The following is a 13,986-nucleotide window of genomic DNA, read 5'->3' on the forward strand; positions in this document are numbered from 1 at the left end:
TTTTAAAATTTTGTCATTATGGCAGGCAATATGCTGACATATGTCTATCTGGGATATTTTTCGAGATATACCCAGATAGCAAAGTCTGTAGAAAGCAAATCATGCTAAGTGTCTGCTATCAACTAATGTTAGCAAAAAGGCTACAAATTTACTGAAGCTGTTATTACCGATTAAATTGACAAATTGATGTCAAAAATCGAGCAGAGCCTGCTCACAGAATCTGACGCAGATTGGTGGCAGAAACCAAGCAAGATCTGCGTGCGCGTAATTTGATTGCAGATTGACGGCAGAAGTGGGACAGGGTTTGCATGCGTGATCTGATGGCAACAATCTGCATTTGATTCGATAGTTCCGCACACGGAACAAAAATCTCTAATGGATGTCCAGTAGACGTCCGTCATGGAGATTCGAAACCTCTCTCTCATTAGACGTCCATGCAATCTCCTATAGACATCTATTAGAGATCCACAGTTCCGCATTTCTTACTTCCATTCGACATCCACTAAACGTATTCATAGATGCCACTTGGACGTCATATAAACATTAACTAGAGGTTATAAAAATTCGTTTCTGAACATCATATGGATATCATATAGACATTAACTAGAGCCCCAGGTAGCACATATTCATTTTAAAAACGTCTCACAAATGTTTCTTTGAAACGTTTCATAACCGATTCTTGAAAACGTTTCTGATTGGTTAAAATGTTCACTAGAAAAATGTTAACAGATACGTTTCTTTTCTGATAAAAAACGATTTCTGATTTAAAAAATGTTTAAAATATGCTTAAAATACGGTTTCCTCTTTTATTGGTTAAACGTTTGCTTTCTCATGAAATTAATAAAATAATGCATTCATACACACTCTCTAAAAGAATCAGAGTATTATCTAAGTGAATCAGTATATTATTAGTGAAAACAGTAAATAAAGTCACTATACAGCAGTTATAAATTATTATAGCTAACTGTAAATTGATAATATTTCACTGAAAGTATTAGTAATATTGATTATTTTAATCAATAATATTAGAATATAATTTATCTACTGCGTATAAAATTAAAAATTTTATTTATATTTCGTTCATATTGAACATGCATCTTAAATAGGTGATGATTTATTTTACTTAAATAGATAATGAACAGATCATTTTCGTTTATTGGCCGGTCATTTACTTGTCCAACTTATAAAATCGATTTAATATCTGAAGTTCCTCTATTGAGATTGTATCAAAAATTAGATCGAAATAATACTTTTAATTTTATCTGTCGCGCTTTACAAGCTTTATATAATTCTCATGACTAAAACTCAAATACGAGAAAAAGAGCGCACCATAGCGGTAAATGAACAAACTAGCGATTACTGATTTTACAGTGAAATTTTACTTCCACTGACTATAAGTAGTGAAATATAAGATAAAGTAACAAAAAATAAGCGTTTCTTCTGAAGATCAATGAAATACTGATTCTTAGTGATCTTGTTCATGTATTTGTAAACAGAAATTAATATAGTTTTGTAATAATTATACACACACACACACACACACACACACACACATATATATATACACACACATACACAAGGTGTTTCATTTTAATTTCCCCAGGCAAATATTTCGGAAAATAATGAAAATTCGAAAAAATGTTCCAGACAAAAGTTGTATGATTTCGAGGGGGACATAAGATGGTGCCATTAGTTTGACCTTGAAGAGTCACCTGAATGTCACGTGAAGGTCACCTCCAACTTTTTAAATGGAACTGCCTACTTTTTATTGCATATTCTTGCAGCTCATCTCGAGAGCTTTCCAAAACACTATAATTAAGTTAGTTTTCATTAAGTACTTTCCAAGTTATGAGGCTTGAAATCATTTCTTAATTTCACATAAACTGCAAAATATCTTGTAAAATATTCATTTTTCGATTATCTTACCTTAATACCTTTATGTACAAAATAATGAGAGGAATCAATTGGTGTAAAGAAAACACATAGTTGTTTCGAAGAAAAAATATGTAATTTGCAATTAACAATTACATATTTTTTCTTAAAAATAACTGTTTTCTTTACACCAATTGATTCCTCTCATTATTTTGTACATAAAAGTATTAAGGTAAGGTAATCGAAAAATGAATATTTTACTAGATATTTTACAGTTTATGTAAAATTAAGAAATTATTTCAAGCCTCATAACTCGGAAAGTACTTAATGAAAACTAACTTAATTATAGTGTTTTGGAAAGTTCTCGAGATAAGCTACAAGAATATGCAAAAGCATATAGGGTGTCCCACTTAAAAAGTTGGAGGTGACCTTCACATAACCTTGACAACGCTATTCGAGGTCATAATAATGTTGCTGTGTAATGCGCCACATAAAACCCTATAACTTTTGTATGAAACATTTTTTTTAAAAATGCGTATTTTTCGAAATATTAAGGGGTTTTCACACTTTTGGTAAACCCTGTATACAGGATAGGCCATTTTAATCTACAGGATAGGCCATTTTAATCGCACTGAAATATCTCAAAATCCATAAGTTTAAGACAAGAATGTTTCAGACAAAAGTTGTATGGTTTCGAGGGGGCCATAAGAGGGTACCATTGGTTTGACCTTGAAGAGTTATTTGAAGGTCACGTGAAGATCACCTCCAACTTTTTAAATGGAACCGCCTATTTTTTATTACATATTCTTGTAGCTTATCTCGAGAGCTTTCCAAAACACTATAATTAAGAGAATGCCGGACCTTCCTTTTTTATCGATAAAATAAATAGACCGAAAACTTTTTATTAGTTGCACAGAATAATAAATGTTTCTCCACGATTAAAGTACATATAAAAATAACCCCGGAAGTTCCCGGTTTTATATAAAAAAATCAAGACAATTGCAAAATTACAGTTTTTTTATCGGCTTCTAGCGTTAAGTCGGAAAAAGATTTCGGTCTATTAGACTTTCGTGCATATGTGTGTGTGTGCGAAATCGAGGCACGTGAGTAAAGCAGTCCTGTAAATTAGTTGCTCGCTATCGCGACAGACGGCGCTGTAATCGGTTTGTGTGACAAGGAGAGTCAATCTCGTACCGTCCTTCTCTTTCATTTTGCGTGTAATAGTATACGTCAGTATACATGTACGCGCACACTAAAGCATTACACTCTTGCGTTTTCTTTCTTGAATTTCGCGTCATAGATACTCGCTGTCACGCAGTGGCGTAACAATCGTACGCGTAACAAGCTGCGGAAAAACAGTGTTACAACGTGTTCCGTAGAAAATATTCTGTGTAAGTTATACATATACACAATATATATATATATATATATATATATATATATATATATATATATATATATATATAGCTCAACGAGCGCTTATGCCTTTGTGTCCGAAAATGGTGGGGATACAAATCGTGCCGCCGCTGGACGCAGCGTATGCAATCTGGTAGCCTTGACGAGGACTCGAACTCGAGAATCGGATCTTTCTTTCACACTATTATTTTCCTCTCGCTCGCATCTAGTACTGTCTCGCTCGCTCCTATTATTGTCTCGCTCGCATCTATTACTGTTTCGCTCGCTTCTATTATTGTCTCGCTCGCATCTATTACTGTCTCACTCGCTCTCGATTCTCGGGTCTGCTTATCTTTTCGAGCTGTTTATCACGATTGTCAAGTGTGACGGAGAAATCAAGACCATGAGTAAAGAGCGAGCGAGATGACCTATCATCAAAGAGTTCCGAAGTCTCTTACAATCGGTTTCTAGGCTTCCTTTATCCATTCCGAATTCATGAAAATGTAAACATCTTATAAAATAAAAATTGAAACTTTTATTTTTAATTTCATCGGTTTGAAAATAATTTTAATGAATTAATAAGATTTTTGCGATTAAAATGATATCAAACACGGCGTAAATCGGGTAATTTTTAATTAGTCTGATAATACAAATTTTATAATTATATATTTAACTAAAGGGCCTAGGGGGATAAGCATGTAAAAGTTGCCCCCGCCCGTATCAAGTCGAGATTGGCATCATAGATTGGCATCTATGTGTCTAAAAAAATCCTGTAAATATCAACCTTAAAATTGCATTTTTGTAGGAGTTATGGAGAGGGAAAGCAAAATCAAAAAAGTGATTTTTCTCGAAAACGACTGAACCGATTTTGATGAAAAAAATATATGTTATGAACATCAACAAGACTATTTTAAGAATAAATTAAAAAAAAAATTCTGACCAAAAATACGAGTAAAAAAAATTTTTGAATTTTTCAAAATTTTTTTTGAGGTTATGTTTTTGAGATACACCTCCAATTTTTTTTTTTTTTTAAATCTTAAAATGTCTGCTTTAACATCTATTTTTTCCAAATTTTTCGTAGAGGTACTTCATGGCGAAAAATGATGAAAATCATGCATGCGGCGCGGTACCACGCTTTCACAGCACACTCTCGCTCCAGGCGCGTATATCGAATGTTCTAGTCTGGTTAGTATGCTGGATTCTTGAATTATTTTACGACAAAGTTAGTAAAAATTTAGATTTTATTTTTACTTGTACGTTTATTTTAAGCGCCTTTCGAAAAAGTTAAGTTTTAGTGAAATTATGATTTCTGTAACAATACCTACGTGATTCATCAGATCAGATGAAATAATTGAAAATCTATTTCGTGAAAAACGGTTAAAAAGAATGTTAACATTTTATGTATATAAAGTATTTAAATAAGGATCGTCAGTGCGTCAGATCTGCAGTTAGTCTATAAAAATAAGTGTCCAGAATTCACTATGAAAAGGATGCAGTACGGTTTTAAACTCTTTATCGGAGTGCTTTGTTAGTGTGAGTCCCCTCGCCTCTCAGAAAACCGGGTACTTTTTATAGGAGTTGAGATTATTATTTTTTTAATCTTCATCACTATCACTCTCAATTACTGGAATGTAATTGTATTTCTTGAATACTTCGCTGAGTATTTCGGCCGGTTTGAAAATTTTTGATAAATACCTAGCATGAGATAAATAATACACCACTGCAGCAATATGGGAGCAACAACCAACAGACCGTTTGCCATTGGCACATTCACATGTGTAATGTGTCAAACCAGAAACACCAACACTGTTAGGTTTATATCTTAAGAAGCATCGATATGCTGTTCGACAAATATGACGAGATGGAACTTTCAATTTGAGTACATTTGACTGATCTTTAACATACTCAATTTTTAGTTTACCATCTTTGTCAACCATTTCTGCCAAATATGATATGGCTTGACCGAGTTGGTATGAACCGGTGAATAAGATTTTCAAATCTCTTTCTGTCATTTCTACTAACTTTGTCGTAAAATAATTCAAGAATCCAGCATACTAACCAGACTAGAACATTCGATATACGCGCCTGGAGCGAGAGTGTGCTGTGAAAGCGTGGTACCGCGCCGCATGCATGATTTTCATCATTTTTCGCCATGAAGTACCTCTACGAAAAATTTGGAAAAAATAGATGTTAAAGCAGACATTTTAAGATTTAAAAAAAAAAAAAAATTGGAGGTGTATCTCTAAAACATAACCTCAAAAAAAATTTTGAAAAATTCAAAAATTTTTTTTACTCGTATTTTTGGTCAGAATTTTTTTTTTAATTTATTCTTAAAATAGTCTTGTTGATGTTCATAACATATATTTTTTTCATCAAAATCGGTTCAGTCGTTTTCGAGAAAAATCACTTTTTTGATTTTGCTTTCCCTCTCCATAACTCCTACAAAAATGCAATTTTAAGGTTGATATTTACAGGATTTTTTTAGACACATAGATGCCAATCTATGATGCCAATCTCGACTTGATACGGGCGGGGGCAACTTTTACATGCTTATCCCCCTAGGCCCTTTATGCCACTTATATCGTGTTTGATATTATTTTAATTGTAACATTCTCATTATTCTATTAAAATTATTTTCAAATGAATAAAAAATGCATTTTATTTTCTGACATATATTCGTGAATATTATAAATAAAGTCTCATGTAAGAGACTTCGCAATGTTCGACATCGGAAACTTTTTCGTTATTTATAATAATTCATAATAATTTATAATATAATAATTTACGACTTTAAATTGCCATAAAATAAAAACTAAAACTTTTATATTTTATTTGATCTTTTTTGATAAAAAGGGATTAACGAAATTTTTGCGTTTAAAATGACATCGAACACAATATAATTCGGATAACTTTTACTTATTGTTATATAAGTAAAAGAATGTATCTAATTGAAAATTATTCGAATAAAATGTTGGGTTGTTTAATGTGATTTTAGTCGTAAAAATCATATTAATTCTAAAATTATATTCAGTAAGGTAAATTAAGTAATGTAAAAATTTTCCCATACAGCACCGAAAGATTGCAGAAACGTTGCATAGACCTAACACGGAAACATTGTAACATTGCATGGAAGTTGCGAAATGTTTCTGCAACATTACTGCAAGGTTGCAGCAACGTTGAAATGTCCGCCCAAGGAAACATTGCAATGAAACATTGCAGCAACATTGAAATGTGTGCTCTCAGAAACATTGCAATAAAACATTGCAGCAACATTGAAATGTGTAGCCTCAGGAACATTGCAATAAAATATCAACATTGCAGTGAAAGATAGTAATTTCACACATTACCACCGACATGTCATATACTAGATACTTCAAATTTCTATGTATAAATAATATTGTGAATACATATAGATGACATATCATCTATATATATTCATAATATTATTTATACGTTGAAATTTGAAGTATCTAATATACAGGGTGTCCGATTCCTGAGTGACCAAACGAAAAGTGGTGATAGATTGGGTCAAACTGAAAAGAAAATTCCTCTACCATATTGCAAAATTCGCAATAATTATTAAGTTATAGGCAAAAATGTCTCAGAGTATAAGAAGCGGTAGACAGATCGCTTCTCATGCGCTGAGACATTTTTGCCTATATCTTAATCATTATTGCGAATTTTGCAAAATGGTAGAGAACTTGTCTTTCCAGTTTGACCCAATCTACCACCACTTTTCGTTTGATCACTCATTAATCGGACCCTGCGAGCGATCTACCGCTTCTCATGCGCCGAAACATTTTTGCTTATTTCTTAATAATTATTGCGAATTTTGCAAAATAGTAGAGGACTTTTCTTCTCAATTTGATCCAATCTACCACTACTTTTCGTTTGGTCACTCAGGAATCGAACACCCTGTATGACATGTCGATGGTAATGTGTGAAATTACTATCTTTCACTATAATTATATATTATTATATTAAAAAAATAAAAGCAATTTAATAAGAAATATAAGTTTTATTGTTTCTAACATACATTTATTTTATATTTAATAATAAACATATATATGATATTTATATGAGCTATATATATATATATATATATATATATATATATATATTTAAAATAACATTTTAAATATTTTAATATTTTTTAACATCATATTTTAACATCATATACTATATTTATATATTCGAAATAACATATTTTAAAATATTTTAAGATTTTTTAACATAATATTTCAATATTTTAATATTTTTCTTTAATATTATTATATTTTCTTTAGTCATTGTCATTTGAGGTTGCACACGTATGCCTAGAAATGAATAAATAATCATATTAATTATACTTAATTTAAATAAAAAGTAATAAATTCGGTTTAAAACACTAATATGCACTGATACACATAAAGGTTATCGTACACAAATTTACAATAGCATAAATAATTTAAAAAATAAAATAACTAATACTAAAAATATTTATTGTTGTTTAATAGGAATAATGATAAGAGTAATTTACTATTATAGTTATCTTAATGTTTTAATTATTTATTTTTTAATTTAAGTATAACCTTTATGTGCACACTAGTGCTTGCCAATCAGATTGGCTATAAGAAATAATTTATGATTTTCGGTTATAAATAATAAACATACCTTTCTCTTTGAACTCTTAGAGTACCTTGAGTAAGCCATTTGGATATTGAATTACTGATTTCAGCGTCAGTAGTTTGCTTATAAACTGTACGAACAGCTTCTATAATACAAAAAAAAGTATATGATTCAAAATATATTAAAATATCAATTATACAATTATATTATAAAGTGAACTTACGTGTGATTACATTTGCTAGTCTCAGCTAGTTATATAATTACTAAATTACACACTCCGTTAATTGTTTTCAATACTCTGCTAACCTAGAACATATAATTGGATTTTCAATGACATTTTAGATAAAACAATTCGATTAAAATAAAAACTTTTAACGTAAAATAATAATGAGAAATAAGCTAACTTAATCAAAAGCTCGTGTTGTGTGATTATCATAGAATGCATGTACATACATGCATTCTATGTATAACCTATGTATTCTACACAATAGCTTTTGATTAAGTTAGCTTATTAGACGTTACAGCTATAATTTAACCTAAAACGTAATTGGATCTTCAAACAATGAAAAAATTTTATAAAATAAAGATAAAAGGATAATAAGTGATATTGTTACTTACTTTTTTTATAGCTTTTTTATTCGTTCCACACTATTGAAATTCTTAAAATATATAAATTGCTTTTAAATGTTGATTAATATTGATTAAACTTGATTAACTGAACCGATCAACAGTTACAAAACTCACAAGAAATATATTTTTTCTCTACTATAATTCAATATTATTAATTCGCTCTTAGACACGTGTTGCGCAGTCGGTGGTCGACCATTGTCTCTCGGATCGTTGTCCCGTGCTCAGCGAGAGAAGGGTCCCGACATGCGAGTCACGTGATGCCGTTTAAGCCAATCAATGGCAACGTGTCATGCGCAACGGTCTAATGCGTAACACACTATACTTGCAGGCCAATCAACGGCGAGGCAGCCGTGACGCGCGCGACTCGGATATTATAAAATTACTTCCGCGCAACACAGTTCACGCAGACTCACAGAAAGATTATGTTCCTGCAATATTGCTGGGACATTTCGATGAAACATTACAATTGCATGTCTCTGAAACATCTCTGCAAGATTACATTGCAACTTGAAATGTTGCAACGTTCCTGCAATCTAACTGGAAGCTTTTGTGCTGTATGGGTTAGTTTCTAATACATTTTCAATGTTATCAATTGTGGTGTTCACATGACGTCTCCTGGTCTAAATATGGTCGATATAATTAATATTAAATGATCTATATATTGTGCAGTGAAACAAATTATCTTAATTTATTATACATATTAAAATAATTTATTTCTTTCACATATTTAAATGTACCAGAAGATGTCATGTGAACATCACAATTGATAACATTGAAAATGTATTAGAAACTACAATTTTTACATTACTTAATTTATCTTACTGAACATAATTTTATAATTAATATGGTTTTTACGATTAAAATCACATTAAACAACCCAACATTTTATTAGAATAATTTTCAATTAGATACATTCTTTTACTTATATAACAATAAGTAAAAGTTATCCGAATTATATTGTGTTCGATGTCATTTTAAACGCAAAAATTTCATTAATCCCTTTTTATCAAAAAAGATCAAATAAAAAAGTTTTACTTTTTATTTTATGGAAATTTAAAGTCGTAAATTATTATAAATAAAAAACGAAAAAGTTCCCGATGTCGAACATTGCGAAGTCTCTTACATGAGACTTTATTTATAATATTCACGAATATATGTCAGAAAATAAAATGCATTTTTTATTCATTTGAAAGTAATTTTAATAGATAATGAGAATGTGTGTGTTGCGATTAAAATAATATCAAACACGATATAAATCGCATAAATTTAGTTAAATATATAATTATAAAACTTATATTATCAGACTAATTAAAAATTACCCGACTTACGCCGTGTTTGATATCATTTTAATCGCAAAAATCTCATTAATTTATTAAAATTATTTTCAAACTGATGAAATTAAAAATAAAAGTTTCAATTTTTCCAATAAATTAAGACAGGAGTAAAAGGCATTTACGAGCAGACACGAGTTATTAGGTGTGTTAATACAATTTAATATAATTCAATAATATTTGTGAACGTTTCGGTTCTTCCTTTGAACCATCTTCAACACAATAGAGAAAATTAAAAAATTCTAAAAGTTACATCTATTATAGTTCGGTCCATACAATGTTATAAGAACGGTCAAGAAGTACAGTAAAAAGAAGGACAAAAGAACCGTTATCTGGCAATATAAAATATTACTGAAAACTGATGCATGTATGTAACATCCAAGCCTGAATTTTAAGCCAATTTCGGTCCTAGTCCATTGATTCATCCTCAAATATCTCTCCAATTTATCCCTCGTTGTTCGACAAGGAAAGTTGAAAGATATCCTGGTTGATGTCCAGATCCTTGACAGTGAATGTTAAATACAACACGAATTCAACAAACCGAGCACAAGATGTAGGAAAAATAATGAAAATGAAAATTTAACTTTATAACGTACCGAAATCGCAAATACAGTAAAACATTTTTACAACAAAGATCTAAAGTATCGAGGATGACAAACATTAATCTCGTATAGGTCGAGATAATGTCTTATATACCCCGACGAGTATGCTATTTATTATTGTGTTTTTCCGATAGTTTGTCTATAGCTGTAACGTATATTTCGTTTAAACTCTCAGTATCCGTCTGCAAGTTAATTGTAAAATCACGCTTTTTAATATGTAACATCTCTGAAACAAGACGTTTATAATAAAACTTTTCTTTATCAAGAATCTTAACACTATCCCAATCAAAAGCATGATTATAATCGACGCAATGGTCCGCTATAACATACTGTCCCCTTGTATTATTATTAAGACATCTACGATGTTCAGCGATTCTCGTTTTTAAATTACGTTTCGTTTGTCCAATGTACATTGCCTCACATTCTGAACATTTGATTCCATAAACAACATTCCTATTGTCTAATTTAGGTATGGGATCTTTATGTGGTTTTATGAACATATTAAGCTTGTTCTTGCTAAAATACGATACTTTTACATTAGTATCCCTAGTGATTTTATTAAACCTATCGCTGATATTCATATAAAAAGGGAGTACAAAATATGAAGACCCCTCCTCACTATCCTGGGTATTTTTAACTAGATTTGAGATGTTGTTTTTATTTTTCATAATTAGCTGTCTGACACGCTGATTAATTACCTTGAAAATAGTTGTTAGTGGATAGTTATTCTTCAACAACGTTTCAACAATTAATTCGATATTTTTCTTATGGAAAACTGGATCAGACAGTAAAAAAGCCTTTCAATTTTTCAGCTTTTCAATTTTTATTTTATAAGTTGTTTACATTTTCATGAATTCGGAATGGATAGAAGAAGCGAAGAAACCGATTGTAAGAGACTTCGGAACTCTTTGATGATAGGTCATCTCGCTCGCTCTCTACTCATGGTCTTGCTTTCTCCGTCACACTTGACAATCGTGATAGACAGCTCGAAAAGATAAGTGGATCCAAGAATCGAGAGCGAGTGAGACAGTAATAGATGCGAGCGAGACAATAATAGGAGCGAGCGAGACAGTAATAGATGCGAGCGAGAGGAAAATAATAGTGTGAAAGAAAGATCCGATTCTCGAGCTCGAGTCCTCGTTGCTTGTGCTATTTCTATCTCGTTCGCTCTTGTTGTTATTTCGCTCGTTCTTATTACCTCGCTTCCTCATGTAACTCTCGCATCACTTTTATACATACATACGTCCATACATACACACACCCACACTCACACCCACCCACACACACACACACGCACACACACATATATATATACACGTACAGATTATATATTTTACTAGATGCGGTTTGCATGTGCGCTCTAGTTATTAATTAAAAAATACTTTTTAAAAAATATTTATCCCAGAGACGATTTATTCGTGGACTGGTGGTTTTTAGAAATATTTCATACCAGATGCGGTTTGCGTGTGCGCTCTGGTTATTAAAATATTTATTTCAGAGGCGATCTATTCGTGAGCTGATTATTAAAAAAAACTCCAGAGGCGATCTAATTCGTATGCTGGTTTAAGAAAAACCCAGAGGTGATTTAATTTTGATGCTGGCTATTCGAAAAGTATTCCAGAGGCGATTTAATTCGTGTGCTGGTTATTCAAAAAAAATCTAGAGTCGATCTAATTTGTATGTTGATTATTCAAAAAAAAATTTGAGAAGCGATCTTAATTTGTGTGCTGGTTACTTTCAAAAATGTTTTACATCAGATACGATTTGCATGTGCATTCTGAAAGCGAAATTTAAACGAAATTTAATTCAGAGATCATAAAGACACTGCCTCAACTAAAAGGCATATTTGATAAGAATAAAAATCCAGATAAAATGAATCATTGAACCGATTTTTACACGTTATAAGAGGATTCTTATTTTGAAAGTGTGCTATATATTGCGATAATTCTTATATAATTGTAGCATGTCATATAGCGACAAAAATTAACAAATTATTGGAGGAAATTATACTGATCGCTGGCGATTTTTTTTTATGACACCAAGCTTCGAATGTACGATAGCCTACCCGGCTATGTGGTGTCTATTGGTGCCTAAAAAAAAATTACTTTCATTGCCGTTGCCTACAAATAATATAATATTTGAAAAGCTTCGACTTGATAGCATATGCTGTGAAATTTATGCTGCGGCTTTCACTATACTACTATAAACTATAAACTATAGCCTTAGAAGGAAATCCTTGTAAGGAAAAATATTTCAATAATGTGAAATGTACAAAGTAACATTTTTTTTAAATTATAGCAGAAAGTAAATTGTCTTTTCCAAAGTGATAAATTATTCATATATCTTACATTTATCATATCTGATCACGATATTCCAATGAATATCGTTAGAAAAAGACGCCTCAGTACAAATATCTCATTTGCATATATCGGAGAGACGAAAAAAATATATATTATGGTTGCGTCTGGAAATGGACGATGAAACCTGTTATATTATCGATATAAATCTATCATTTCGATGTTTTTGAAACAAAGAGTGTATTATGAAGATATTTATATTATTTATAAATTTTACGGCATTACATCAATTTGCATAAAACATTTTATATTGTTAGCTTTTGATTATATCGATTTAACAAATGTCGTGCATAAATTGTAATTTGTAGATAGTTATATGCAAATATCTTTTTTATTGTATATACAGAATGTCGCAGAGTACTATACATATATAAGCGCTTGTGAGGAGCGCAGTAAATTGAAGAAACAAGTCCCATAGCATTTTACGATTTTCGCAATAATAGAAATTATAAAATAAATAAATTATATAATAATATTAAATAAAATCGAACGAATGTGTATCTACGTGTGTGTTTGTGTGTTTGTGAGAGAGAGAGAGAGAGAGAGAGAGAGAGAGAGAGAGAGAGAGAGAGAGAGAGAGAGAGAGAGAGAGAGAGAGAGAGAGAGAGAGAAGCGCTCGGCCGTTCGAGCTATCGCATGATCCAGTGTGTTTGGCATTTTATCGGCGCGCGGCAAGGGGAGGGACAGCAGGGCACGCCGCTACTACCCAGACAGCACACAAATATCCGAAGGACATCCATAAGATGATCATTAAGGATATTGAGGATATCCACAGATGATCCGTTTTACGTTCTTCGGACATTCAGTGGACGTCCGTGGTATATCTGTTTATGAAATTGGTGGATATGCTTTAATCCCTAAATAATAATATAATTTATCTATTTCATATAAAATTTTACATAAAAATTTCATATAAAAATTTTATTTATAATTTATACTCGCATATTGCACTTTACATTTTAAATAAGTAATGAACGGATTATTTTCGTTTATTTGCCGGACATTTACTTGTCCGACTTATAAAATCAATTTAATATCTGAAACTCTTGCATTGAGATCAGAAATTAAATTGAACAGTATATTTTTAATCTTATTTGTTACTCTTTGCAAACTTTATATAATCCCAGATAGCACAGAACATTCTATGGACGTTCATTTTATGTCCATTTTACATCTGCACGTCCATGGACA

The 13,986-nt window shown here is 31.3% G+C and overlaps 1 protein-coding gene and 1 long non-coding RNA gene across 3 annotated transcripts in view; one reads left to right on the forward strand and one right to left on the reverse strand.

Moving 5' to 3' along the window:
• LOC145969170 (nucleolar protein 6-like) overlaps window positions 1-13,986 on the forward strand; it is a 75,782-nt gene that overhangs the window by 13,879 nt on the left and 47,917 nt on the right. The window lies entirely within an intron of this gene.
• Window positions 7,266-8,715, reverse strand: LOC145968206 (uncharacterized). Its single transcript, XR_014437691.1, has 4 exons — window positions 8,494-8,715; window positions 8,099-8,181; window positions 7,921-8,020; window positions 7,266-7,583 (listed from the first exon to the last, which is right to left on the reverse strand). It is a non-coding gene; the product is annotated as an uncharacterized LOC145968206 (long non-coding RNA).

Source organism: Camponotus vicinus, unplaced genomic scaffold, assembly GCF_025532165.1.
Source record: "Camponotus vicinus isolate PSW18456_S1 unplaced genomic scaffold, iyCamVici1.0 SCAF_3, whole genome shotgun sequence".
Taxonomy (NCBI): Eukaryota; Metazoa; Arthropoda; class Insecta; order Hymenoptera; family Formicidae; genus Camponotus; species Camponotus vicinus.